Genomic DNA, 26,056 nt, shown 5'->3' with positions numbered 1-26,056 from the left:
TTAAAAGTCACGTGTGGAGAGAAAGGCGAGGGTATATTAGGGTCAGTTGTTCGCAGGATATCCCTTTCTAGAATAAATAATTTCCTTTATAAACGTTCCAATTAAGAACTTAAGTGTATCTCGGGAAAACGATAAATAGATACCAATGGAACGTCGTAAATAGATCTCTGTGATTGTATAAGTAAGGATCATGGATAAGTAAGCATCATCAATTATAATATTTAACTATATTTAAATAAGCACTACATAAATCTTTATTAAAATATTATAAAATTTTGCCAACTTTCACTCAAAATATTGCTCTAATCTGTTGAAATATATGACGGAGACATTTAATCCAATATCCTCTAGAGTCATTCAAAATTTCTAAATTCATACATTTTTACGAATCGTTTCTCGCTCTGGAGGAAAATATTCATCTGATGGGTATGCAATGTTCACAATTCTTTGCTGCGTAAATGTAGAGCCAGAAAAAAGAATGTGTAGCTCCCAATTCTAGCTATTCCCGCACTCTGTTACACACCCCAATTTTTTAAATCTCTTCTTGAACTTCCTCGTTGTACATTTGAACTTGTCAAGTGCATTACACCGTCTGATATTCCATCTTGCCGAGAATCCAGCCATTTTAAAACTGCTTTCCCGTGAATTTCAAAAATAGATATTTTGCTTTCGCGGATTCATTTTCTTCAGAATTTGTAGGAATGGAATCAATCCTACTTTGCAAAGGACCTGTGGGAAGTTGGACACAGCTGCGAATTCATACCCACAATTCTACGCCATTCTTAGAAGCTGGACATTCTGGAAGGATTCGAAATTAACAAGAATTTGAGTTTGGGCACTCAGCGATTTCGTATTTCAAAAGCACTCGCCCCTCCCTATCCCTCCGCTATTTACCAGCACACTAATCCAAGCCTTTCTAACTAGCTAACCTCCCCTGAATTCACCCCCGGACATATGCACTTCCAAGAATTTGTTTCCCCGATCTCAGTCACACAACCCAACCCACCCACCCTCCCACTCCCCCCACCTCCTCCACCCTCCCTTCATCCACTCCCCTATTCGAAGTCTCATGCTGTGCTTGAAATGACCCCTTAGCGGAGAAACGCGTCGTCCTTAATATGTTATCTCTGGATATTTACAAAGGTTGCATCTCTTCATTCATGTCGTAGGAGATTGAAACATTAATCTAAAACCCACTTTATTATTGTAGCATGCAGCGAGGAATTTGTATTGTTGGTATTAAGATGGAGGGAGTAAGGAGCTAAAATTACCGCAGAGATTGAAACATTTTTTTATGGCGTTTGCTATCGCGTGAGGTGACCTTGTGGGTGGATGGCTTAGTGGCGCTCAGCTGCCAATGAAAGGGCCTAGGCACTAGAAAACCTTTGGCATGCATCAATGACATAAATTGCACCATCCATAATTTGGTGAAACTTCATTTTTAGCGAATAACTGTTAGTATTTTATGAATAAAATCAAATTTAATTAATAGTATGTTGCCGAAGAATCTTGAGTTTCATACGGAGAGGTCTGTCATATAAATACGACGAAGCGAGGTATGAACCAACTAGCTCTCTGCTCTATAGCCTTTAAACGTGACTTTTCAACTCCTTAAATACTGAGTTATGATATTTTTATTGTTAATTATCGACTGGCATTATCATAAAGTGATTAATACAAAAATTCGTAGACATGCACATTGAAAACGGTATGATTAATAAGGTTCTTTCCAGGAGGAAATTTTTCTTTTGTAATTTATCAGCAATATCTCAAATAATGCATTTTCCGCATTTTATAATTCAGTTACCTGTGAATGCGGAGCCTATATTCATAATTATTTTTTCCTTATAAAGAGCGGGTAAGTGGGGTTCTTAGAAATAAAAACGACTGAAACTTTACGGACCAAATGCAAAAGCCAATACCAAAAATTTATGTTGTCGGATCAAACCATCTCAAAGTCTGAGCTGCAGATCTGTTCGTTACGATTTCTTGAAAATATTCTGTTAAATATAACACAGGGGTGTTAAATGTTTTAAGATCAAAGTCCCTAGAAATAATTTTAATGAATTTTCAAAATACATTAAAGTAGAGTTCACTATTTCGTGTTTGAATACAGGAAGAGAGCAAAATTCGCATTGCATTGACGATTTTTATACAAATGCATCACCACTGGGTAACCGTCTCAAAATAATCTAATAAGCACAATGGAGTGTGGAATAAACCACGAGAATTCGAGAATCAGAGAGAGAGTCTCTCTACTCTCGTGATTTGTCCATCGTTCTGAATACGGAGTCCAAATTGCGCACTCTCTGCTCTTTTGTCTTCTCGGCTTTGATAGCGTGGCATTTGACGTTAGACTCGTTTTATCACACAACAATTAATGTGGTACATGTGAGAAGGACACTCTTGGCAAGTGCTTGTATTATTTCACACATTAAAATTATAATATTATCCCTGCATGCTAATTATGCCGAACAAAATCATTTCCAGGCCACAGGTTACAGCACATTCTATGGATTTAAAAAGGAAATAACCTCAAACTTGCCAAGGGCGCGCCAGATTTGCACATAGCGAGTCACCCGATGTTACGCGATAAAGTGTGAGAGTTTCAGGCAGAAAAATTCTGATGAATGCCAATCCCTTCAGGTGAAAAGTTCCCCCATTTCAGCTACTATAGAGAATTTTCGTCTGAAGAATTTCACAGCTTCTTTTATCTATGTTGCTGGTGGTTTTCGTGTATTGCTGTGTAGAAAACATTTTAACTCGACGTTTCACTCCTCCTACTGGGAGCGTTATCAAGAGAATGGAAGGAATTTATACTCGTCCCGAGCTTATACCTATATGTTTTTTCGCTACCCATTGTTGTGCCGGATTTGAATTTTAGCCGATAGCCGTTGGCCATTATATTGTGCTAGGAACCCTCTCCATATACGGCTGAGGTTATACCCATCCTCCCTATTAAAGTTATTAGGTCTTTTATTGTGAATGAAAGCAATGAAAGAAAAACACCCTCCTCAACATGACGGCCACAAGGGAAGAAGCCACTTACATACGCTAAAATTCCATACATCTCCGGGGTCACCGATAGAATCGCCAGAATCCTCCATAAAGGCAACATTAAGACTCGCTTCTGCACCGTGAAGAAGATTCAGAATATCCTACCTTCACCGAAGGATAGCCATCCTCCCCTTCAATCTATGGGAGTGTATGAGGTTCCCTGCTGCTGCGGCAGAAGCTACGTGGGACAGAGCAAGCGTTCAATCTCCCAAAGGCTTAAGGAGCACGAAAGGGCGTTAAAATTACATCAGTGGGACGCATCAGCTGTTGCTGAACATTTTGCCTCCAGCCCTGGGCATAGAATAATGTTTGACGCTACACGGGTATTAGCGAAGACGGAAGAATACCATCCGCGTCTTATACGTGAATCCATCGAGATTGCGAAAAGACCTAATAACTTCAATAGGGAGGATGGGTATAACCTCAGCCGTATATGGAGAGGGTTCCTAGCACAATATAATGGCCAACGGCTATCGGCTAAAATTCAAATCCGGCACAACAATGGGTAGCGAAAAAACATATAGGTATAAGCTCGGGACGAGTATAAATTCCTTCCATTCTCTTGATAACGCTCCCAGTAGGAGGAGTGAAACGTCGAGTTAAAATGTTTTCTACACAGCAATACCCGAAAACCACCAGCTACTGCAGAGAATAGTTCCCTTCATGGTTAATCAGCAAGTTTCTATAATTTGAATTTTACCATTTCAATACATTCTGATAAATACGTAATATAATTCAGCTTATTGTTGACATGGAATCAAATTCAATGTTACTCACGTTTTCCATTAATAGCGAGTCAGTTCGGTGGCTACTGAACAGTTGCACAAATGACTCACAGACCGTCATCAAAAACCAGTGAATTAAACAATCGCTTATATTTATCCTCTACTTATGTATCTGTTCCCGGTGACCATAGGAATTATTTTGTGCGTTCTAGGGATGCTGGATGAGTAATATCACAGTCCTTGTTGCAGTGATTAGCAAAATGACAAGTTTTAGCATCTATGTATTGGAATTTTCGTCTCTTATGCAATGATAGAGAATTAAGCCATCGATTGAATTTTTATAATCCATTAATAAATATGTTTCAAGTCACCGCCAACTCATATCAATTCATATGTATAGTTTTATACCGATTAAATCCTGATAAAATTGTATGTTTTTAAAATTTCATTGGGAATGCTCGATCATTAGTCTAAGTACCGTATTAAGGAATTATTAATGTGGAAAAAGCTTGGACATTTAAGTTGGACGGCAATCTTCTATAAATTGATTTCTTTTAAAACACGATAAAATTAACAAAAAATTAATCGAAGGAACTTTTTAAGTGTAGTAAGCTCGTGGAGAAGATCAGCATAATAGATAATGACCTGTCTAATAAACGCAATGGAGTGAGGATTAAGCCACGAGGGCAGGAATGCGGGAGATGCTTATCGATTCTCGTAATTCATCCTTAGTTCTGAATTCGGAGGCCAGAGTGCGCGCCCTCTGCTCTTTTGCCTTTCCGACCGGCCTCCCGACTCCTTTGACGCTAATCACGTGAGAAATACTCCACCACCCTCGCATCTGGTCGCCTCCCCCTACTCCTCACCCCAGCCCATCTCCGAAGTCCGGCCCAGTGGTCATCGCCTCCGAACAATCACGGAAATCCTCCTCTGCCTTTGCTCTTCTTCTGCACCACCCCTCCTTCCACACCCATTGGAACTTGGTCCCTCGTGGGGGTCCCTCCTCTATTCCACTCCGATTGCAAGAGCGCCAGCATCTCCTGATCTGCAGTGACTAAACTGTTCCAGAACATTGAGTTCACCTCCGAGAAACGGGATAGGTTTATTAACCGGCTAAATTCAGCCACCCTAATGAATTTAGTGCTAAGAAGTATCCTTCCTATATGAATTCGGCTGTTGAGGCATTATATTTCTCACCAGTAGGAGAACACGAATGTTGAAATAATAAAATAAAGGAATTTACCGTGCCTATTCAATACATTTATTGTAATATTTTTTGCCTTGAAATTTAATAAGAGTATCCCTTGCTGTATCTAGTTATAGTTTTTTAATTAATTAAAGTTCTCATGTATGCCCCCTCTGATAATGTTGGAATTTCTGTGATGCAGTGGTTGTTTACATCTAGTTAAGATCGTCTTAACTTCTGCCGCCTTCCCTATCTGTTTTAATTCTCTCATTTCTTCTGGGGCTTTCTCATCCATTCCGAGAAAGTCTTAGCCTACGACGAATTGTCCACATAATATTTTTGAATTACATACATTTCAGGATGAATGAAGAACAAATAAACGGTCGCTTTATTGAGCTCTTAAACTCCAGAGCTGAAATAAAATTTCCCCATACTCAATCGCGTACTTCTTCAGTACTTATTTTTAAAATAATCTTATCACGAATAGTTAAATAATACTCAATAGCCTTAAAATAATGCTAAAAATGATTGAAATTGCGGAGCAGAAGCAAAATAAGCTATTTGATATATACTTTACGTTTCACCTTGTCGCGTTTCGTGTATCTAACGAATTTTGGTCGCGCTAGGGAATAATACTAAGGCTGAAATCACAACAGCCAAAACTTTAGCTCACTGATAGTGCTCCCACTACCTCTCTCTGGTTTTCATACCTCTAGTTTTCGGATTCCAAATCTTGCAAAAGGAACATCAATCTTTCATAGACGTCTCATATGCCAGCTCATATGCAGCGGCCATTTAAATTTTTGCCCGTGCATTTTCCATGTTCATTATGACGAGGCAAGTTGACAGCGCAGCGACGACCGTTAATCATTGCCTCGGGCTCTTTATCCACATGATCACCAAAGGATGACGCACTCCCAGAGTTTCTTTCCTTATATACGCCTTTTACTCAAGTTAGGCAAATTTTCTCATGCCATCCTCATCTATCTGCAAATGATACTTGTATTTAATTCCTTTAATAATTTTTTCAAGGAAACTCTGTAAAGTGAGGTAAATCATTAGTTTTATATGAAATGCTCTCGGTACTAATTCAGTAATTTAAAATCCAATGGAGTTTAATACGAGGTCACTAATTAAATAAAAACTCTAACCAAAATGGATATGCGCTTAACTTTGTGAGCTAAATATCATTGACTATGATTTTTCAGTGCTTGTTAAGTTTTTGCTAAATGTTTGTGTGAAACACCATCATTGTGACTAATATTACAGGTGTGAGGATTATTTCATTATTAATGTTAGTTGTCCGGTAGTGCTTAAAAATTAATATGAGTATGGTAGATATGGTAGAGTTTTTTCCTTTTCATTTAAAAGTTGTAGTTGATTTTCCTATTTTCCTTCATTGCTTAGGGTAGTTAGGGTAGGGAGAATACTTAATGGCAAAAATTTGTTCTTTTTAAGAAGGCGATATGCAAGCGTATTCATTGTATTATTCAAAATTAATGGTACGGGTAGAGATCCCCGTTGATCGTTTGATAGACCTTTCGTCTTGGGCCATATACTTGGGCCAATGAACGTCTATAGAACATAAATGCATACATTTTCTCACCAACGGTGGCTTTTGCAATTAAATCTCTCTTTTAAATTTATCATTCACTGGGATTAAATATGGAATTGGAGGGGTCGCAAGAAAAGTGTTTAAGTTAGTTGTAACCACAATAAATACCAATGAGTCAATGATCGCTCCCTCGACCTCGTGGGATATTGCAAATTATGTGAATGGGGCAATTACGACTCATTGATTTTCCACGATTTAACCAGACAGTTTTGACACTTGGACTACTGCGTCATCCTCTGGAATTGTACCTTTGTCACTCTGAGAATCGAAAGTGGTTGGGCTATTTACGATTTAGATGTGTTGAAAGTTACTTTTTCGTTGTGTTTCATCCCGTACTAAAGTGTTACTACCTACCAAGAATGTAACTTTTTCAATGAAAGTGCGTCAGTGGTTGATGAGTGTTCGAGAGTTATGACCGATGCCATTTTTTGTTCTCTAGATCGATTGCTCATTGAGGTTATATCTGGTTTTTGCTTTTTATTATTCTGGGTATATGACTGCGGGCGCCGATTCTATTTTCCAGACGAGGAAACATTTTGAAGTGCATGGGTCTATTTCCTTCCAGGGATATTAATGAGCATAAACCCAACTCCGCCTTCACCCTGTGTCTACGGTTTGAGTGCAGATTCGATACATGGTGCTCATAATATTTGCGACCCAATCGTTGTCTGCGGTTCGATAGTTGGTCAATAATCGTACGCTGCACGCGGTCGCAATGCTTCTCCGCCTCTTCTCGCCACATGTCCTTCACCAGCGATCACTAGGTGTCCTTTGCGAGCCGCTCATGTTTCCAGTGCAGCCGGTGGCAGTCCCAAGGCATCCAACACTCCATCAATAGCATCCGTAAAAAATGAAGTGCCTGAATATAGAGCAGGGTATTTAGATGGATAGTGTATTTTCCGTAGTTTTAGATCAAAGAAAATACGCATTGATTACAGGCCTTTGCTGAAAAGAAGTTCTATTTACTTTACAGAATTAAAATTTTTGAAGGATTATGTTCGGTAATTGATAATTCAGGTCCAATTATATGTAAAATGTAGCTTTTTAAAATTATAACCAGCGCGTTTGATTTAAGGCTAATAATAGCATTTGCAGTTGCTACGCAATTATTTTTTAAATCTTAGATTATGATTCTACTTATCTTCTTGACCGCGGGGATGCAATATCAGATGAAAAGTTATTTCTATTCAGACCTGAACCGAAAATTTTCACAATCATAATAAATTTTGAGTTCTGCTTTTATTTCCTGAATATAGGTGGGAGATTCAAGGCTGCTGATTGAAGGTCCGAGGGTACCAAAGCCGCGGACGTCTTTGGGAACTTCCAAGTAAACAAACATTAGCGATACGAGTTGGCCCCATGGAAAGTAGTGGGCCCTAATAGCTTCAAATTCGCATGCTTCTCCGGCTAATGGGGTTAGCTCAAAGCGAATAATTACGCCCTTGACCACCAGCCTTCAAGCTGAAGGAGGGAGGGACATGAAAATATATATTGCTAAAGTATTTAGAAAATTTGACGGTGAAAAATGTAACTTCTTAATCTGGTACTTAATCGCCTGGCTTTCATCAATATTCGTGATTCTTGTTAGTTTCACCTGAGCCGGTGAGTTACCAATATAATATAAATAATTTCAATGGGGTATCTCTACATTAATTTTTCTGCCAATAAATCCCTTTGCAGTTGCTAATCGATATGGGAAAATGAATTTTGTACGGATATGAAACCTTGTTTCATTTTGTATACAAATATACTCAATTAAAATCTCGATTTGAATGACAGAATTTCAACATAATTCCAAAGTCGACATTTCCAAGGTACTAGTAATTGAAAAATCTTTGCAAAGTTCAAGCCAGGCATTTCAAACTCAATCTTTCTGCGAGAAAAAAGAGAAAGAACTATGAATTAAGATACAAGAATAAAACTTTTTTCCTTCTATTAAGGCACAGATGTTGACTAAAGGTAAACATTTTTCAATTCTAAATTAAATTAACGGCTTGGGAATTTTGTTAATTCCAAAAGGAAAGTGTGAGCTCCGTTACCAAAACAATTTTTTGACTAATGAGCAGTAATTGCCCAGAAGTATCTCAACCAGTCAAAGATAGAAGCTTTCAATTCATTTCCCGTCCTAGAAATTTATTGGCAATAGTAGCAGTAGCTTTAAAGTAGCAGTATAAATGATGCACATTCTAAATCATAATAAAGAGTTACGACGTAATGTAAAGAACTGAAAACGTAAATAGGTACAGCCTATAACATCAGAGATAAAACATTTTTTCTCTGTTAGAAACCATCAATTAATTATGAAATGGATAAAATCATGATAAAAAATAGCAGCTGTACACATTTCTATTTGGATGAATAAATGGTTATTTGACTATAATTAAACATAAGGACGAAAATAAGCCCAAGATATGGACTAAACACAATTTCTGGTAGAGGAAGAAAGGCTAGGGATCAGATATACTCTTTTACCGATCGGATTTAAGGGAGCACCTTTACGATGAAAATTGTTAGCTCTTCTCTTGGTCTCTGATATCAACTTCTCAATTCCATGAATACTGACTATTGAAAACAGCATTAATAAAACGATTTTTAATTTTTCAAAATATTAAAATATGCTGAATGATATGATGCAGCGTCAAAAACATATAAATTTTCAAATTATTTTCAGTATTAGGAATTGGTGATATCATTCAATCATGATGAAATATCAATTCATATGCTTACGGGTGATAGATACGGTATGAGTAAAGTAATTAATATTCTACATCAACTTCAATCGTCACTGTATTCATTCAAATGAGCTTTTTACAAGAAACAGAATGTTGCAATCAGAAAATACTGATTAGGCAGGTGCAAAATTCATGACAAAACAAATTCATTGCCTAAATACAGGTCGAATAATTGAAGGGTGGTCATCGTTGATTTCGCCATGGACTGAAAACCAGGGCCATTCATTCCTGAACGCCAACTCATAAATCCAAGTCCTTTTGCTGAGCGTTCGAGAGTTATGACCGATGCCATTTTTTCCGTCCTTTTAACCGATTTGTCATTGAGGTGACATCTGGTTTTTGCTTTTTTTATTCTGGGTATATGGCTGCGAGCACCAATTCTATTTTCCAGTTGAGGAAACATTTTGAGGGGTGCATCACATTCACTCGGTGTGGAGCACCAATTCCATCGCGGGGAGTATTTTGAAATACATTTCAAATCATTGTCATTCGGCCTCTATTGCCAACGGGTAGCTTTCGCTTTGAGAACATGTCCAAAATACAGCTACCCTGAGTGCAGGGCCTTTGTGAACTTTTAAAGGGTGATTCCAGTAGGATGTAACCACTTTAAAATAGGTCACTCCTTCATGTGTGTCTCTGTTGGCTCCAAAACTGTTTGTCATTAATCGTCAATCTTTGAGAAACTTAAACGACTTCAACGAAAAGAGCAGGAATTATATATCACTTACCTTATTTAGAATAATGTCTTTTTCCGAAACTTTTCTGGCATCATAATAATTCCTTACACTCACGTCATAACCATGATTTAACGTGCCCCATCAGTGAAAATACTGACAGCAACCTTTAGCAATGTTTTTCTTTTGCAGATTCTCAAATTCTTTCAAGTACTGAGTCAGAATGATCGTATATGTCTCCTAATATTTGGTTTGGTTACCTAAGGTATGATATTAGTAATAAAGGCTCCAGGAGTGCTGGTGCAATAACATTTTTCGGCTGACTGAACGTAATGGACGGCTTTATTTTTACTTTGCAACTATGGTGACCTAGAGGAGAGAGAATAGAATAGACGAATGTGAATAGTAAGGTGAAAATAGTGTTTTTTGGCATGTTCATATGCCAAATTGTTCATATGTGATCCTTAAATTTTTGCATCTCCCTTTGCTCATGTGTATAAAAATTGAAAGTTATTCTTTATATTGCTGCCAAATTTGAGTCCTGAAGTCATGCAGAAGAACAAAATCCAAACGATTTAACTTGTGAACTAAAAGCCCGATTTGTTTTCATGGGTACCAAATTGTAGAAAACTGTTTCCAAGTTGTCAGTACAGGTGATAAATAAAAGTAACTCATATTTTTCGTAAAAAAATTAAAAAAGCATGGCATAGTATGGAAACAAACAAAAACATTGAAAAAAGAAATTTTCAAGAGCAAAATGAGTGTAAGTCGAGTTTTATGAGGTTCAAGACAAATTTGCGCTCACTCAGTGGATCGGATCGTAGGTTCTATAGGTGGTGGTTTACCCCCCTTAGACTCGCACGTTTTAAATTCACACATTCAAGGGAGGCTGGCCAATTCCTTTCCCAAGGCCACTTTGAGGATTCCTGAGCGGGATATCCGACGCCTTTACACCAGAGTTGAACCCGGGGCCCTTGGATCGGCGGGTGATCTCGCTCTGCCTTCCGATTGGATATGTGAACCTATTGGCCCCTTCACCATCGAGGCAATTGGTTACGTCATCAACTCAGATCACTGATATGTGTCGTTCTTAACAGTAAAAACGAGGAACATCTTTCATGACATGGTTTCAAGCTATTTATTCCGCATGAGCGAAGTATTCCATGATGTGTGTGACGCTAATGGGTCAGAACAGGCTTCTCATTACTCCTCAAGAGAAGGTTTTTCACGTTGGCATCAATATTCTCCCCAAGCGACGCATCTCCTGTTTATGTGATCGAAAGCTACCCATTTGGATATCATGATCCACACCAAAAATTAATGCTGCTAATTATTGGGTGTGACAAGACTAGGATACATCTCCAGATTTTGTTTTTTTTTGTGCTTCCGGCGTTTAATACCGATGTAATAAGATGGCATTCCTATGGGATGATAATAATTGAATGAGCGAGCCATCTGGCGTTGTGATTGCGAAGCGGACTCTCAAGCCATTCCACCGCTCAGGGGAACGGACGTGGTCAAGGCAGTGATCAGAAATTCCTCCCGCACCCTCACCTCCGCCTTTCTCTCTTTTTTTGTTTCTCGGGCGATTGTTGGTGTGGGCGCCCGAATTGAATGCTGGGAAGGGAGTGGTGGCGGTAAGAGAGAGCGGGAATGATAGCGACCGCGAATCACACCGTGTGAGCGAGGGTCCGAAGGAATGGAAATTTGAATACGTTCATTCATTTCGGGGCCAGCAAGGACGGCCCCTCGCGGGAAAATGCCCAAGTAATTGCATACGTGATGAGTGGAGGGGACGCGAGTCTTTTGTGGCATTCACTGCGTCAATCAATGCTCTGTAAACTTCATCAGCCGGGCCTGCAATTTTAAGGCGCGCGCGTCGCATTAGTTGCTTAGAGGGCAGACTGAAATGTCCGCTCGCGACTGTGTGTTTGTGGACGTGGTCGGGGAATATCAAAGGCACAAAAGCAAATGTTACGCGAGATTATTGACCTTTTCAAGATTAATGTGTGTCTACTTGCTTGGCCTCTCCCTCGGATTATGACTTTCTATTGCATTTCCACCGAGACAGGCATTACTTTCAGTATGCTATTTGCTGAACTCCAAATGGAATTTTCTGATTCAGTAGGTACTGAAATTTGCAGATGCATTATGATATTTAAGTCTCACCAATGGAACATACTTGATGCATTGTAATGTCATAATTGATGCATTTCACCTTTGGCGATGAAAAGCAGGGTGCTTCAACTTTTTTAGACATATTTTCTACTTATCTTTCAATCACATGAAAAATGTATAGTTTAAAGAAAAAATAAACTTTTTCATCATTCCGTTTGATGTCAGAGGTTGGTCGTAATTATAATCATTCTCATTCGCTCACCCTTCATACGTGTAGCGAAATTCCTTTCATTTTGTTTTTTATCAATCATTGATACAGACAATAAACGCATTATTTTAGGAAAAGAAATTATGATAAAACATATTTGCCAGAAAATTTAAAAATAAATCTTACTTTTTTTAAGAAAATTTTTCCTTGTGATGTAATCTAATTTCTATTAAAACCTGAGCTGGAGTTTGGCCAGGACACTACAACTCTTCAAGACTTTTTTAAATCATTTGCGTGATGTAGTCTTTTTTATGTTTGCCCATTAGATTAACGAACAGATGTTGGAATTCACGCAACATATTTTTCACTCTCAAGTGTATTTGTGATTTTCTCTCAAAATTATAACTTTCTTTTTTCACCTCGCAACATCTCATTTAATATACCTAAGCATATAAAAATATGCATGGAAAGTAAAAAACACAGTATCGACTGCTTCCCTTGGGCGTGTGCAAGTTATCACCCGGGATTTATCATCATGGATGGCATATATTTCCATTTGTCCCTTGGTGCGTTTGGGGAGAGACACTGTGTTTGTCACGAAGGGCCGCGTGTTTGCATTTAAAAATTACCGGGAGTCAATATGGAGCCAGAGCAAACAGACTGTTTAATTTGACGCATCCAATTCCATGGGGGCATATTATTTCTCATCAAAAGATTTATTTTTTGTGAGTTTGGTGAAGCGATGGCCGTGCCCATTACATTCAATCAGCCTATTTTCCTTCTGTAGAGGTCACTCGCTATCACCTCTGTAACTTCTTCTCTAACAAGGAGAGAAATAGACGAGGCTTATGACGTATATAAATTCAAAAAGATTCCACGAATCCAGCAGAAATGCACTGCAGCTATCTTATTTTCTTTAATATTTTTCGTAATAATTTGAATAATGGTGTAGTGCCACAAATAAAAAGATCCTGGATATAAAATCCGCATAATTTATTCTGTTTTCCCGAATTTGAAAGTATTTATGTCAAATATCATCTATTCCAGAATTACGTGAGTAATATTACGCAGCCTAGATAGAGGAACTTTACCATGATCAAGTCAGTCATCAGATTAGCGATATTATGAATCATATCGATGCTTTTGCACTCGGTCGTAATAAGTGTGATTCTGGATAATTTAGGGTCATCTTTACGTTGAATTGTCTGTCCTCAAAAGCACACAATGCCAAATTATTCCATTTGCATACTAAACGATAAAAAAATACTAATCATATTGATAAATGCGTGTATGAAAGGTATTATTACGTTCACAAGTTTGCATAAAAAGGATGCCATGAAGTATTAATTTCTTTTCACTTCTGTTCATATGAGTATAGTGATGTGGGTGAATTGGACCGCAAATTGGATGTCGTCAATTACCAGATCCGTGTGAGAAATATGCATCTAGAGTCAAAATAACCTAAGGACCTGTTAGGAGTTCAATTTTTAATTACATTTATGGCTTGATTACTCAGAAGAATGCGGTGCTTGAGCGATTTTTTGAGAATTACCGCGGCCCCAATGGCCTCCGACACTGTAAAGTAAAAGGGACGACGTGAATGGGCAATCCACGGCTCTAAAACTTATCGTAATTCATATATTAGCTGTTGTATTCATTTTAATTTCGGCGAAGAAAAAAATCAAAGCCAAGCATAATCTGCAGTGTCACCGAGCCCGTTTCGTATAAATGTTCTAATAGCAACTATACCTAAATTGGAGTCAAATTTAGCCGTCTAAAATATTGAATAAAAATAGTTTTCATGTTTTCGTTTTAAATGTTTTGATAGGATGAGATCTCATCAAAGCACACCGTACGGAACTGTTTTGCATCTGTTCACTTTTGTGTCCTGAGCATTCTGGAAACTGTGTGCCAATCGGTTTCCTCTATCCTGGACGCCTATTCCACATTCTCGATGAAGAACTTTAAGTATCATTGAGGTAGAAAAGAGTCCGTACCTCTATCTCTGAATTGTGCTTATTGGCGATATTTTTCTTATTTATGTACTCAGAGGGCAGTGACCCACGTCAACTTTTATGAAATAATGTAGCGCCAAAAATCGATATAAGATTTCGCTTTGCATACATAAAAAACATTTATGTTGTGGACAATGCATTTAGATATGTAATTTTAAACTAGGTGTAATTTTACGTAATCTACAGAGAGAAAAGAAACAGTAGAAAAATATCGTTTCATATTTAAAATTGCTCAAAAATTTAGAGGGATTATCATTCAATATCTTTAACATCGTAGTTTTCATCCATAATCTCCGATATCCGCGATCGATCCACTTAGTCCCTCCCTCCACCTTCACTCATCCCTTCAGCCATCACTCCTCCCTTCCCGTCCCTCAGCGAGATTAATTGATGTCCAATGCACTAAAATATGTCTTTAATGATTTTTATCAGTCAATATTGATAAATTTGCACTTCATTTTTCAAGTACTTCATTTACATTGTATCTACTTTGTACTTCATCGGGTGTTCCTAACAGTTTTTGGATAAAGTGTTTGAAATTGCTTATTCACCGCATGGAAAACGTTACGCCCCATGAGACAAGAAATACGTTTTGACTGGCTAAGCGCACATCAACGGTCACTGCCAATTAAACCGTGGAATTTCTCCGTTTAATCAGTTCCCTAAAACATAAGTGCACGTAGGTTGAAGGATTGTTGCGTGAAACAAATTTTTTACCACTTTTTCCCAATTACGTGAACTGTTACTCAAATTTGAAAATGATATTTACTCACATCACTTAGAACATCCATTTTTTACAGTAAACTGTAATTATTCTTAACCAAATGCACATATTACGTTAAACAAAAAAAACACTCCAATTATCTTCCTCAATTAGTGGTTGATCACAAATACGTCCATTCCCCTCACTTCCACATTAAATCTGCTCCAAATACAAAATTTTTCATTTGTAGGATCTGAAGAGAGCTGATTCACTGATCTGAATCTCTTCAGGAGAGAATCGTTCATCGCTCGCCCTAGCCATTGCTCACCCGTTGTGGAAGGTCGCGAAACAAATGGTCTCTCTCTCCTCCCCTGCTTCTTGTCAAATAGTCTCCACACCCGCCTCCTATCTGCCACCCCTGGAATGTGCGAATGACGGACGCAGCACCCCTGCCGGCCGGCCCTGCTATTAGGTGGAAAGTGTTTACCCGAAACAATAAAAGGACGACGGGCGAAAAAAAAACAAGTGAGCAATTGAAGGCAAAAGAGATGAATGGACGGCAGCCCGTGATGACGCGGACTGACACCTCTCGGCTTAAGGGGAACTAAAAAAGAATGTATCGGGATGGTGTTTTTATACTCCATATTGCTAAGCGATAAAAAATGACGTGGAGAGATGGAGGTGCAGATAGTTGTGCTGAGCGGTTGAGGCGAGCCCTCCCATCAACCTCCAAGCACCTCTAAACGCGATGTTCTCGGCACGAAGGAAAGCCGTGTTATTCAACTTGGCAGCGGTTGATTCTAGGTTTAGGAGTTCATTTATGTTAGAAAGTGGCTAATAAGAGTAGATATACTAATAATCTCCATCTGTGAACAATATTAGAAAATGTTTCAAATAAAATACCTGGGACTCCTTCTAATCGATTGGATGGTTTTCCCAAATAAGATGCTTTATTTGAATTTAATTTCACTGAATCTGCTTCATAAAGCCTTGATGATTCCTTAGCAAACAGTCAACAATTTAGTTGCAAAAACAGACGAAAGCTGAGCCATGTAAAATTATAGAACGAGTTGTTTAACTGCATGCTGGCTTCAACTCCTCATAGGCTACTTTCCTTTCTGATAACTTAATAATGGAAGGAATGTGAAAAATAATATTATGTTCGTACTATGCATTACCTATGTTACTTGAAACAGTATTTTTAGTCGGATAGCTCCAATCGCTTATCGTTGCATCAGAGATTTACTTCTCTCTACTAAGTCCTCAGAAATGAGCATAAGGATAATACTTCTTGTTGAAGTTATTTCGGGTTTCCCACCGGATGAGGTTCTCCATCTCTGCCGACGTTTCAATGGTCGTGTCGTCTACACGACCATCGAATTTCAGATTAAATAGGTAATTAAAATGGGGAATTTCCACGGAAATCATTTATCTTTCACTCAAACATTTCTTGCTGTCGTGTGTTTTATAATTTTTCCTCAGACTCCTTTTCCTTTCATCGCAAATAAAGACGATAAGAAGCCATAATCCATTTTCCATTATATAAGCCTCGGTGGCTTTGACTATGCAAATTTTCCACTTCTCTGGAACTTTAAAAAGTGTGTTTTTGAAGTCAAATTAGAAGTAAGACCCCGAATCGGAATACCAATTACAACGGATATCTGGCCCGTGACCACTTTAGTTGACTAGGATAGACACGATTCAGATATGAGCAAAGTTTAAAAACAATTTGCATGCAACGAATCATTGCCCCTTAAATTCCAACCATTCCAACCAGCTCTATGTGAATGCAGTGGAGAACGTAATTCCCCATTCTCCATTTTATTCTTACATTGATCCGGACCTTGTTGAGATCTCATTACGAAAGAAAACACTGAGGATGGATTTTCAGGATGTTGTCTTTTCTCGGGAAAATAGGATCCGGTTCTATTTCAGTCTCTGATGTACAAAATAAAATGAAATGCTGGTGCAGCTCGCTGCGGGGATAGCGAAAGCGGGGGATATCCATGGAGCGAGGCTATGGAGAGGCAGATGAACGCTGATGGAACAAAAGCAGGGAGAAATTCACGACCGAATGTCACGACGGAGGGTGGAAGGTGGCGCTGCTGGTGCGCGCTCAGTTGAGCCCAAGAGAGAATCCGTTTACACTGCGCCTCCTCATGCCATGAAACGAAATGGTTGGAGGGAGGGGAATGCATTCAGCGAAACAGCGGAATTGGATTGTAATGAATTAATGCCGAGAAAAATTTATCCGTGTATTTCAAAAGAAACCATGATACAACATTTTGTATATTCTTAAAGAATTGCAATGTTTCGCAGCGAAATTCGCCCAATTTGTTTCGGTGGTCTGGAATGCAAATGAATAATTTCATTGAGTGAGAACTACTGAGTATGAACCCTAGAATTGAGACGATATGCCGCCTTACCAAGCGATTAAATAGAAGGATTTACTATGGGGTGAATTCATCGTTGGAAAGACAAAACTTAAAGAATGGCTTGAATAAAAAAGTTAATAATAGCTAATGATGTAACAAAAACCTGAGCTAAAACTACTAAAGTACTAACTAAAACCTGAACTAAAACTACTAAAAAAATACTAAAAAAATAATAAAGAAATAAACTCACAAAAGTTGCCATTATTTCAGCAACGAAGAGAAGCAATGCATTAAGCATAGACGTGAGGAAACGGTTAACGGAAACGGACTTGGTCGATGAGAATTGGGGCTACATATATTTCCATAGTGCTTTAAAATAAATATATAGAAATATTCGCGCTATTGTACATAACAATTACTCTCGGTACCTGACAGTTTTTCCTTGAGAAATTTTTAATGCAATGAATTGCAACAGACATAGCTTCTTTTGGGATTCCATAATCCCTTCACATGAAAGGAATGACGGATGTATTTATTGAGGTCTAGGTCTTAAAAATTACCTCAGTTCGTCGACATTTCACAAATTTAATGTGTTCCCTCATGGGTCAGTTTTAATAACTTAGAGTTAAGTAAAAATACACTTTACCGAAATAAACTAAAATGAAATACCTTAATGCTATTGAAAATAACTATGCGATATTTCGATAAAGTCCTGAACAAGAACATTACATGTTCGAAGCGTTGGCGAGCCATTTTATGTATAGAACTTCGTCCTAAGAAGCCCAACAGTCCGCCAATTAATTATGCAAAGGTCAAGGAGACAAGAGCATTTATTTAAAGGGAGTATGATTGGCCGCATGGACTTTCCCTTTTCCCTCTACACCCTTTGGACTCCGAGAGTGAATGTTACCGTCCCTTCGTTAAGACGGCTCTCCTTGAAGTTTGCAACACCTAAAACCACTTCAAACTGCATTCACGCGTCACCCGTGACCGCTTTTACTGAGCGCCTAAGCAACGGCATCGCATTTCTAGAGAGCGGCGCGTTTGTAGCGATGCATCGCGAATGGGAGTTGGGGCGGTTGGAGCGGGCGAACGGGGTTAATCGCTTCGCCGGCCGACGCCATCCGCAACATCTTGGACATGGCCGAGGACGATGGGTCGGGAGAGGCGTGACGTCACGGATGGATATTTCTTTCAGTATCGTTTTCTCAGTAGATAGATAGTCCCTGCTGGGGCGCAGCTAGGAATTAAGGCTAGGGGGGTTTCAGGCGCAACTAATACTGGGGTGCTTGGGGTATTGCATACCCTCCAAGGTTAGCGGAAAGTGAGGAGGCCTTCCGCCGGAAAAAAATTAAGATAAATGGTTCAAAATGGTGATTTTTACGACCTTCTGAGGGATATTTTATTAAACCTCACACTATTCTATAAGCAATATTAATCCAATTGGGTAAAATAGATTTAACTTAAAAATTTCTGTGAGCTCTGGGGGGGGGAGGTTTATCCCCAAAACCCCCCCCCTCGCTGCGCCACTGAGTCCCTGTGAGTAACACAATAAGAGGGCTTCGCAGATTGCATTGGGCCCTGGGGTCACTTATGCTTTAAATGCCTCTGACTTACAGAAGAATATATTTAAATATAATCGGTAAAGGGCTAAATGGGGAACATGCACAATTTTTTTTAAAGTACTGGAATAAGAAGGCCTCTACCTCAAATGTACTCGTCGAAAATTTCGCGTATGAATAATGCTTTTTAGCTGAGTTATGAGTCTTTAAAAATTGATCTTCATCGGCTGATGGAAAACACGACGTCATCGGAGCGTGACGTCACGGAACGGCATCCACTGATGACAGACTGAGGAAGTGGATAGAAAATCGAACTACGAGGGCTCAAATGCAAATTTGGCGATAATAATTGCAATTTTTACTTTAAATATCTTGCATTCAAGCCTCTAACACTCTACTCTCTTAGCGAAGTGAATGGTGTTCCGTGCGATGACGTCAGAAGGCGTTTCAGGTCACGTTACTTCAAGCGATATTCGAGCATTTTTAATTAGCATTTATTGACGTTTGTGGAGTACCAGGAGAGTTTTTGCTTATATATTTGGACTCGTGAGAAAATTTTCTATTCAATGAGACTAACTAGGATGATGAACAAATTCCATGCATGTTCCCCATTGGTCGAAAGTTTCCATTTGTGTAGAAATTAATAAAATTCTGTAGCTTTCCGCATTTTTAACACTCTAAAGGCTCTTTTAGCAAATAATTGCCATTTGTAATGGGTTATTAAACTTGAGAATTGCGACAATTCATTGAAACCAGATGAGTGGAAACCAATCTAATGCGAAATAAAATGTTTTATTTCTGTCCACACTCGGATAAGTTACTGCCTTGATTTCAAATTGATGGTATGCGTTGGATGGTGATAGTAATACTCTTCAAATGAATCACCAGAAAGCCATATGTTTATTTTTTCCAAAAAAAAAACCTTTTTGACTGTTCTCAAAGCATTGAGTTAAAGAGAAGTCATTTTTCTAACGCGCCAGCAGAATTCTTAACGTTTTATGCAACTGACATAGAGCAAATAATTGTGCGAAAAATCCACAAAGAAAAAGTCATTTGCCTTGGCCTGGTTTCGAAAGCGGATCCCCCAATTGTCGATCTAGTACTTCAGCCAGTTAAGCTACCTTGGCGTTTTTGCAATCGAGGAAATTTTGGAACTATACGGGAGAAGGTAGCTCAGGGAATGATGACGTATCGGTAGCTTAACTGGTTAAAGCACCCGATCGGAAATCGGGGGATCCGGGTTCGAATCCTAGTCAAGGTACGTAATGTTTTCTCTGTGGATTTTTGGCACAATTTTTGCATTGCGGGTGACTATAAAGATATCACTCTGGCTATTCCCATATTTCTTAAATTATTAAACTGAGATAGGATCGTAGGACATAAAATAAATTATTTATGTAGAATACACGCACGGTCAGGTTATATTTAACTGGAAATTTACCATTAAAATTATGAAATTTCCGGGAAATGCAGGGTGCCAAATTTTCCGAAGTTGTATTTTTTACCGTTTCAGAGTGTCTATTGCAGAAATATTACCGGGAGCTTCGATAGTAGTATAATTGATGCATTAATTGCATAGTGTTAATTAGTTAATTATTAGTGTTAATTCATTAATTGCATGATGTAGTTAACATTAGACTGGGCGGCCTCGGTGTCGGTGGGGTAAAGTCCTCGCCTGCCAAACCTTAGGTCGTGGGTTCGAATCTCACCTGGGTAGGTGGTCCCTATCCAGGGCATGGATGTTTGTGTCGTGTATTGTTTATCCTCCGTTGTAAAGGCCTTCAACTGCTGTTAACGGGGAAGTTGGAAATAAATAATATATATGCATGTGCTACTATTTTTACACTTTCAATACTATAGCTACGAACACACAGCTTGTTAATGATATTTCGTTGCGTGCATAATGAGCCCTTCCCTACTCTTTTCCCCTTCGACATCTTTCGTCTAAATGGCGAGTTGGATCGCCTCGTGCCCTTTAAGCCTCGTTCGTCGTGCGCCCCGCGCAGAAGGTCAAATGTGATTTCATTCGATGCGTTCGGAGCCAGCCGAGGTCACGTGGCCAACACAACCCTCTCTCTTTCTCTTTTTCACGGCAGCAGCTGGCCTTTGACGATATCGAATGCGCGCCGCGCGTATGTGTTTTGTTTTTTAATCCCACGTAATGCAGCACGAGTCTCTCGAACTCGGCGCGACTCGCTTTCCCCCAAAATGGCGCTCTTCGAGGGGGTTTCTTTCATCCTCGCCCAAAATGCTGACCCACATCCAAACGGACCGACCGCGCCCCCTGCCGTTCGTCGCGAGGGCAGATAGGCGCCTCCCCCCCCCCCCCCACCGCTGCTCTTCCCTTCCATTCATCCCTCTCTCTCTAGTGTGTCGCGAAAGAGGCGCACTGTGCAGTGTCATCCGTCAGTGGATGTGATGGGATCATCATATCTGCGAATGAAAAAGTGTCTGTGGTGTAAGATCCTGCACCAGTATTATTCTGCTCCAAGCCTCCAAGCACAGAAAATAACTGCAAAAATTTTGCGTTCTCGCGAACGCCTTCACTGGCTACTGTACCTTAAAGTAGCGGCGTCCAAAATTTTCGGCTCGAGGGCCAAGCCTACATTGGCCTGCCTTACATTGCTTTCGGCGCCGAAAGCACACCAGAGGTGCAGACAAAAAAATGGAAACATAAATGATGTTTTTAATTATTTTTTGGGAGAAGCAATAATATCATTTCGGAGAGAATTCCCGGTGAGATTAATTACGAAAGGCGACGAAAATAAGCGATGGAAACAGGAAATGCGGAGTGACCGAGTGGTTCAGAAAGTGAGCGATCATTCTTATGGTCCCTGGAAGGACACGACCGCAGCACACGCCGTGAGGGACAGATGATAATGATCTTGAGATTCAGGTTTTGCGGGTAGCTGCGTGTTTCACTTTTGCTCTGAGGTGCGGAATTTCAGCGCGTGACTTTAATAAGTGCCGTTGGTATTAGTTGGACGAGCTCTCTGATTAAAATATTTACTAATATGGAGAAAATTGCTACCGCATTAATTAATAGGTCGCCGTAAGAGGCCTAGAGGAGCTATAAACTACGAATCTGATTTTTCTAAGTACCATTTTTTTGGCAATGACGGGGTCCATACGGCTAAAGCACGTAATGCTCCAGTTTCAGTCCCGTCGATATCATTAACGCAATAATCGCGTCTAAAATCTTTCGCCATCATTTTGAAGCCATGATACAGAGGTGCCCATATCGCGGGCCAGTCCGAGTTCAGGACATTGTTTTGGGACAGTGGTGGTTCATTACTTTTCGCTGCGCCTTGCTAGTATGCAATGTCTCTCACGTCTGAAATAATGCAGATGAGGTCTGATATGCGAAGACAAGTGGCTTTTAAATATTCAGCATTAACTTTTAAACATTAACTCTTAAGGAGTTGAAATATAAACTCAATGGAGAGTTACCTCAAAGAAAAATATTTTTATAATTTATCCGATCATTGGCTGTCATCCCCCCTCCTGTCTTCCGTACCCCGCACTCAATCCGCCACTGACCGCAATGCATTTCGGGACCATCGCCTGCTCTTTCTTTCACTAACCACCAAGAAATTGTTTGAAATTTTAGTGCTACTGTGGCTGAAACTGCGTGACGCCGCACTGGAGGCACTTGCAGTGCAGTTCTGCTCGCTCCTCTAGTGACTCCTCCCCCCCCCACGCGTCATGACTCATCCAGACCACCTGCGAATCAGTACCTGAATTGCTCGATGCGTTTTTTGTCTTTTGTCATTTCGCCTGTCCTTATCAGCAGTGCGCGTGAATCGCAGGGATAGGAAAGATAGGGAGTGAGTGTGGGTTTCAGAAATGTTATCGGCCCGCAGTAATCTCATTAATATCCTAAAAAAAACATCGTAACACTTAAATGGGTGTCCTGACTTGATGAATTGCGTTCAAGGTCTCCGGTTGAACCAAATGCAAGCCAGGTGTTCGTGTCGCACACCTTCGGGCGGATCCCATCTCGGCACTGGCTCTTCGCGAGACTACTGGAGGTCATGTTAGTTGAATGACGGCCCTGCCTCGCTCGTTAAGTGGATTCTGGAGGGATGAGGGGGGGGGGGGGAGGAGTGAAGACTCGGATGTGCCGCGGGAGCGGAGGTACGGCCAGGGGCCGACAGAGGGGAGGGACGACGGCGCCCGCCCTCCAAGCAGTTCTTACGGCTCACGCTCAGAGGCCGCCACCCGGGCGCTGGGAGCGGGGAGCGGCGACTCGCCTGGCAGTCCTAGTCTGAGCGCGGCTGACGTCGGTGCGGCGTACCGTCGTCGTTACAACGTCCCTGCGACGTTGTGTGTGTCTTGCGAGTGGTTGAAAGTGTGCGTGCCAAGGGGGTGGGTGTACCACAAGGCTCCGTTGTTTCCCCTCCTCTCTTCAACCCACCCACCGCCTCTTCCCCCGCCCACCATCACTTGGACGGTGGGCCTGTGTTGTGGGCGTGCTCTTTCCCGCCAGAAAAAGGAAGGTGCATTGTTAACAATTGCGTCCCTCAGCCAAGGAGATATCCTCATTACCCCCCTCCCCCCCCCAGAAGAGAGAGATTTTGTCGGTGAAGGGACTAAGGGGTTGGTGGCGAGCATCAGCGGCAGTTGAAAAAAGTGTGAGAACCTCTTTACGAAGAGGAAAAAGTTCCTTCGGGAATAACGAAGTTGCAAGACGTGGAAAGTGCAAGTTTGCTGTCGCTTTGTGTCTCCTTCAATTCTCTCTCAACTCACGACCAAACTCGCCTCCCTTCCCTCCCCTATAATCCGTTTGCTCACAGAGGATGTATCGCGAGAAAAGCTCACTGTCCGTGTGAAGACGGCTGAAGAAGATAGTTCGCGGTATTTAGACCAGTAAGGATTACATTATCCCCCGCAAGCCTTTACTCGTAGGAAGTTTTGTATACTCTTCTACAGGAGGGAGGTATCTAGGAGCAAGTTTATATTCTAATTATCTTTTGCCTCTCTATTCGTAGTGTGTGTGATCTATTGTGCATTAGATTTTTGTCTCTTCTCTTCGGGTGTAATATTTCGTCTATAGGGTATTCAAATGTATAAATTATCTTATCCCGCAGAGGAAACCCTGCAGGAATTCAAAGCATTAGTGCGAGTGGTTCATTTCGTCGAAGAAATCTTTCCAGGAGTTTGAATTGTTTGCTCCTGAAAGGGGAAACTCGTGCTACGAGAAAACACGTCTAATCATCGGAAGGAAGGGCTCAGAGTACCTTACTCCATTGTGGACATTAATTCCTCGTGTCTGTGAGCCTTTCTTGGATAGTGAGTGCCTGCAGTTGTGACTCCCCGCTCTGTGTGAGATCCTTCGATCCACCCCCAAGGAACGCTGCCTCCGCAGTCATCTCCGCCGACCACTCGTCAACTGGGACGTTTTGTGCAATTTTCCCCCTTGTTGTGAGCAAGTGTCTGTTTTTCGTCGAGTGATGCGTTGTGGTGCTCGTTAGCGTGGTGCTAAGAGTCCCGTCGGATTGAGCTCGTCTTCACCGAACCTCCTCGGCGGGTGCCAGGGTGGAACAAAGCATTCAAGGTACGCCTCAAAATACCTGCGATTCATTTGCCTCTATTGTCAGCAAGGACTTCACGTGGCGGATCCCATTATACATTTTCGCACTTCTCCATTGTCATCATCGACGCGTCGTGGTCCCCCGGTCCATGGTCCATGGCAATGAATGAGTGTCAGGAGAATAGAAGTGCAACGCGGACACAAACTCAGAGACCGTCGAGGCGTATGTGAGCATTAAGACCACTTTACACCGTGAACGATCACGTGATCATTCGCAAGATCATGCAAGCAAAATAGAGCATGTTCTAATTTTCACTGAATGATCATGCGCATGACGGTTTATTCGCGAATTTTTCCACTATGCCCGGCGAGTGATTTCATTTGCATGATCATTCAGCTTGATCATTCGCATGATCGTTCACCGTGTATAGCGAGCGATCTGTAGCAGCGAGTAGCTTTTAAGTTGATGAGGTTGATGTTCCAGCTTTGATGTAATCTAACTTAAATTTGAGCTGCATACGCTCGCGTTGGTTGTCGGTCGGACTGCGTTCGCTCTTGGGTTCGGATTCCGCCTTATATGGCGATTCCTCCATCCACGGCATGGAGTTGTGATTTTTAAGTATTGAATAAATTTTAAGAGGAAACCCAAGAGTTCTAAGCCTGATCATGAAATAGAGACTTAATTGCTTATGCATTGTGACGTCTATCCATATAATATCTTGAAGTGAAGGCGGGCGTGAAGGCGCTCCTCACGAAAATTCGTCATCATTATTTTCTTTTGACTTTCTATAGCATGCATTTTATAATCTATTTGTTCCTATAAGGCTTTGCTTAATTGTTGTGTGTGGCTCCCAAAGTGGGAATCTATGCGGGAACACAATAATCTTTGACATTGTATCCCCAAAATCTGCGTAACTTGCATAATTTTGTGAGCTCACGTTCCTATAATAGCCTTTGTTGTAGATCATAGAATTCATTCCATCTAAGACTCTTTTATATGCATTACGAGCTGCTCGTGCATAACTGCTTTTGGCTGACAGTTGGTCGATCTGAATAAAATCAGAGTCATCAAATGAAAGAGAGTGGCCATTGAATGTGATGAAGTACTCCGATGACAGTTATTCTAAACCTGGGGTTGAATGGGATCTGCTAGATGAAGGGATTTACAAATGGGGGACGCCTCTCAGTATGCCGACCAGCGAGATTTTCTTGAAGGCATAGGACACGGGAAACTTTTTCGCCTGGCCTATTGTTAACCTTGCATTCATTCGCATGAATCCCTATCAAAATGTTGAGTAGGCAAGTAGTATAAAATTACTTCATCAATTTTTTTCTCTGTCTATTTAATTGGCGAGCAAAATTTCTGTCCACGGAAAATCTCGTGTATTTTTCATGGCTGCGGATGGGCGGTGCGGATTTGATTGAACCAATGCTCGCACGTCCAGCACAACGGCGACGCCATTCGCGAAAGAATTTATGCGGGTGGGCTTCAAACTGCAATGATGAAGTGTTGAAGGCTTCTATTCAGAGAGAAATGGCTGTTCCGCTGTGGC

Source organism: Ischnura elegans, chromosome 4 (assembly GCF_921293095.1).
Source record: "Ischnura elegans chromosome 4, ioIscEleg1.1, whole genome shotgun sequence".
In the NCBI taxonomy this organism is placed as follows: Eukaryota; Metazoa; Arthropoda; class Insecta; order Odonata; family Coenagrionidae; genus Ischnura; species Ischnura elegans.
Note: the sequence above shows the minus strand (reverse complement) of the source record.